Here is a 5,044-nt window from a genome sequence, read left to right as displayed (position 1 = left end):
CAATAAGTTATATGTCGGCCAGACTCTTCTACCTAAGTTTCCTTTTGATGCTTGATCCAAATAATGTATCACTAACAATGACATTACTGTGAAGTGAAGGAGAGATGATTAGGATGGTCACCTGTAACACACATGCAATGTTTCTGTGATATGGAAAAACAATGGAAGAAATGTTATGGAGTCACCTTCATTGTTGTCCTAGTTGATAGGATAACCAGAAGAGTAGCTTTGGGTGGAGTGTCATGAGATGAAATGAAAACAAAACAGTTATGTACCCTCCAGGTTCCGTTCTCAGCAGTCCGGCTGTCGGCACAATGGTGCCACGTGGTGCCACAGGGCACAGTCACGCTCACTGTCCACTCAACCTCTTTCCAAGACGTCCAGCGGGTGTGAACAAGTCGAGTGGATGTCATTACATATTCCCTGTGAATGTCACCTTGCGGGACCGCCTTACAGTTTTATATACGCTGGTATTGAATAATATATTGCTAGTGCGCCACAAAAAAGACAACTCTTATTTCGTCTCCTCTTTATACACTCATGGGTTACACAGGTTCTGTGTCTGATTAAACCAACGGAAAATGATTAATTCAGCCTCTTAGATAAAGAGCTTTATTTCCTTATAAAATATAAGCGCTGATTTAGTTTAGAAATTCCTGTCACTTATGTTTTCCCTTTACCTATATATTGAGGCACTCTATACAACATTGCCTTATACTTCATTTTCTACACTAGTCTCATAGAAACTCATGTATATCCAGCTGTAATTGTTGTAGAAAATGTTTATGTAAGATAGCTGTAACTCTGTAGCTTTGCTGTTGGTTACTGTGACATCACACCAAGCCTGTGACATCACTAGCCCATGACATCACAATGCTTCTTCCTGTAACATTCTATCTAGAGCTGCTAACGTTTCTAGTTTCCACGCAGGAAGACAGGTAGGAGGAGGTGAGTCCTACATAGCAGGGTATGATGGAGGGGGGTAAGGAAGACAGAGTGCAGTATAGTCAGCTGAAAGGCAAGACAAGATAGACAGAACAGGGAATACAGGTACAAGGACACAATAATAGGAGAAGCGCAGGAAGGAACGACATATTTAGGAATAAAAATGTAGCGTTACAGGAATAAAGAGGGCAGTACGGAGGATAAGCACACATACAGGGGATGCAGATAACCTGGGTCTCTATGAGGCAGGATCGTGGATTTGGGATGAAAAAAGTTAATAAAATAGATAAATGGGATATTGATAACGTTGAATCTTGTTTGTTTTAAGGAAAATTGGGAAACTGGTTGACTCATGGACATTTTTATTGTACTTAAACTAGTACTATGCTTAATGATAGTCTTTTGTGTTTTTTAGATCATCTGGCAAAGAGATTTGCAGAGTGTCGGGTGACCGGCAAAGAGATCTGCAAAGTGCCAGTTGAAGACGACAGGAGGGGTCGCAGAGGTAGCAACGACTGGAGTATAACATGCAGGAGGTAAGTTACCATACTCTCTCTCTGCACGTGTTACATCTGCCCAGAGGCGGATTGGTCATAGGGTTTACAGGGAAGATTCCCGGTGGGCCGATGCCTGTTTTGTTTGAGGACATGTGGTCCTTTTTATAGACATAATGAAGATGCAAAATAATTTGCATATATGGAAATTACTTTGCCACTTAGCCTGTGATTGCAGATGATCTAGTGTATGCTCTCTCTGCCTGCTTGGCTGATATATAAGATTGAGTGAATAGTGATTGGGATACAGTTGGTGTGATAAGCAAGAAAATATATCTTTCTAAAGAATGATATAGTTTCCTACATTCTGAAGGTGTATCATATAATGTGCTCATAATATTTAATTTTATTTATTTTTAACTTCCCCCTTGATGCTGGACATGCCCACTATCTGGAAAGTCTTGGGGGGAGGGTGCTGCTGCCATGGCCCATGGCTAGACCTTACACCTCTGGTGCTGCCCATGTGGGGCCACTAGTACAAATTTCTCCAGGGCCGCTATTTGTTCCCAATCCGCCCCTGCATCTGCCCCACCTGCAGTGCACATGGTTTTGTCCATTAGAGAACAAATTTGCTGCTGTGATGAGGTCTGAATTAGGCCCAGTGTATGATACTACCATGATCCTAGCACTAGGGAAAATAAAACCTGGAGCAGATAACTTGGTCTCTATGAGAAAGGATCTTGGGTTTTGGATAAAAAGTCAATAAAATAGATAAATTGCAAATGAATAAAAATGAAAGTACGTAACAAAATATAGAAGTATAATTATACACATAGTATGTTTGACCAGGATTTCTGGTTATTTAGATCATCATTTGGCAAAGTTCTGGCAAAGAGTTTTGCAGAGTGTCGGGTGACCGGCAAAGAGATCTGCAAAGTGTCAGTTGAAGACGACGGGAGGGGTCGCAGAGGAATTAGTGACTGGAGAATAGCATGCAGGAGGTAAGTTACCATACTTGTGTAATTGTGTGTGTGGTGGGGGGTATTGAGAGCACAGTACAAAACATAGGGTCTATGGTGGGGGAGAGCAGACAATACAAAACATGCAGAAGGGGCAACTTGGTATACCACATACAGATGGTGTGGGGGCACAATACAAAAACATAGAAATTGTGGCGTACTCTATAGGACATATAGAGGAAGGACATACACTTTTGGGGGTTGCGAGATGTAGAACATACTGTAATACAGAAAAACAGGAAGGGTGGGGAGAGCATGATACAGAACATACAAATCGGGGGAAGAACAATACAGATCGGGGGAGATAGTGAAATGGCTGACATTTACAGTATATCAATGAACTGGGGGCAGGTGTACAAAGCCTGGGAGAGTGATAAAGTGGAGAGAGATAAACTAACAACCAATCAGCTCCTAGCTGTCATTTTTCAAACACAGCCTGTAACATGGCAGTTAGGAGCTAATTGGCTGGTACTTTATTTCTATCCACTTTATCACTCTGCAGGGCTTAATACATCTCCCCCATAGAATAACCAAATGATGAAATGGTACAAATGGTATACATGATGTGAATTGGAGCTGTAACAAGTGACTGTTTCCCTATCTTTACATATAATAAAGGTGACATAGTCCTTTCCCTAGAGTCCTTCTCCTTACCACTCAGGGGGCCTGATTCAGATGCGGTCGCAGAGCTGCTGTTGCACCAAGTGGCTCAATGCTTTTTCACTGTGCATGCGTGTAAGCTGCAGTGCGCACGAAATGAAATCAAGCTCACATAGAGGATCCCATCGCAAAGTGATTGACACGAAGTCAACGTTTGAGGTGGTAATGGGGGTGGCTAACTGTATACAGGCGTGTCAGGTCCGTTCAAACGCCGTTCCATGTGCGTGCATAAATTACCCATTGCGACCTATGTTGCTGCTGGAGAGAACCCTGTGTCTAGGAGACTTGCTCAGCCTACGACTGCTCAGACTCACGATGCAATTGTGAACGGCAAGATTGCAGCAGCGATCGCTTCAACAACCACAACTGAATCAGGCCCACAATTACACCATTATATTTTACTATTTTATCACATTTAACAACTAAGGGGTCAGTTTAATTAGGTGCGAGTTTGTCTTACAACAGCCGCACTTTCCGGTAGCCCCATAGGCTGAATCTGGCCAAAAGGGTGTGAGTTTAGATGCTGCTGAAACATCGCAGCAATGGTAACTAACTCGTACCTTATTGGATTGACCCCTAAATGTTAGCAATTTATAGCTTTTATTATTTACTGGTCAAATTTCTTTTCTGAAGGTACCCACTAATTACTATAAGGGAGAACTTATCTCCCCAATGTGTGTATTGTATAAAAACAATGGGCCCTTTGGGATGATTGTCCTTATTTTAGGCATTTTCCATGTCCTCAGTAGTTAGAGTAACATATTTACATAGAGAGATTTTTCTCTCTACACAATCACACCACTGTTTGCAGTTTGTCTCTCTGCTTGTTTATCCACTAACAATGATTTTTCATCTCTTCCTCTTCGGCTACACGCAGTGGGTGATCCCTGAATAGCTGCCCTGGGAGGAGAGCTGCGGACACATGCTCCAAATGTTGGGACATATGCATTATCTATTAGGAGATGCGGTAAAGGTGCCGGCTGTCAGGTATACGGCAGTCAGAATACTGACACTGGGATCCCGACACTCTTCAGAATCCCGACGTTGGAACTCCAAATGGGCAAGGATACTGACGCCCGTATCCCCACGATCATAGGTTTAGGGCTGGGCAAGGGGGGTTAGGTTTAGGCATCAGGCACGGTGGGGGTAGGGGTTAGGCTGCTGGGGAGGGAGGGTTAGGTTTACACGTCAGGCGGGGGGGGGATAGGTTTAGGTGTCAGGCTTAGGGTTAGGCTGCCGGTGGGGGGAAGTTAGGGTTAGGCTGCGGATAGGGTGGGTTAGGTACCCACGGTGTAGGTTAGGCTGCGTGGGAGGGAGGGTTAGGTTTAGGGATCAGGCGGGAGGGTTAGGTTTAGGCATTAGGCGGGGGGTTAAGTTTAGGCTGCGGGTGGGGGGAGCTTAGGGTTAGGCACCCCGGGGGTGGTTAGGCTGCAGGGGAGGGAGGGTTAAGTTTAGGCGGGGGGATTAGGTTTAGGCAGTGCCGTAACTAGGCATTTTAGTGCTGTGTGCAAGATACGACAGTGGCGCACCCCCATGTAAGATAGGGGCAGTGCGCGCTGTAGTCGCGCAAAAAATTTATAGGGGCGTGGCTTCACGGGGAAGGGGCGTGGCCACAAAATAATAGCAATTCATACTACGGTGCTCAGTAGTCTACATTATTCAAATTACGCTGCACAGTAGCGCCACTACACCAGGTAGAGCCCCTTTTATACATTACAGCAGACAGTGTCCCCCTTTTTACACATTACAGCAGACAGTCTCCCTTTTAACACATTGCGGCAGCCAGTCCCCCTTTTTACACATTGCAGCAGACAGCGTCCCCTTTTTTACACATTACAGCAGACAGCGTCCCCGGTTTTACACATTACGGCAGACGGTGTCCCCCTTTATACACATTGCGGCAGCCAGGCCCCCTTTTTACACATT

At 44.6% G+C, this 5,044-nt stretch overlaps 1 long non-coding RNA gene across 1 annotated transcript; it reads left to right on the top strand.

Moving 5' to 3' along the window:
- The first annotated feature begins 889 nt into the window (after positions 1–889).
- LOC134956997 (uncharacterized) lies at positions 890–4,242 on the top strand. The gene is made up of 4 exons (XR_010186364.1): positions 890–948; positions 1,361–1,481; positions 2,306–2,440; positions 3,996–4,242. It is a non-coding gene; the product is annotated as an uncharacterized LOC134956997 (long non-coding RNA).
- The last annotated feature ends 802 nt before the right edge of the window (positions 4,243–5,044 follow it).

The sequence above is a fragment of the Pseudophryne corroboree genome, chromosome 9 (genome assembly GCF_028390025.1).
Source record: "Pseudophryne corroboree isolate aPseCor3 chromosome 9, aPseCor3.hap2, whole genome shotgun sequence".
NCBI classification, from domain to species: Eukaryota; Metazoa; Chordata; class Amphibia; order Anura; family Myobatrachidae; genus Pseudophryne; species Pseudophryne corroboree.
This window is presented reverse-complemented; position numbering and strand designations above follow the sequence as displayed.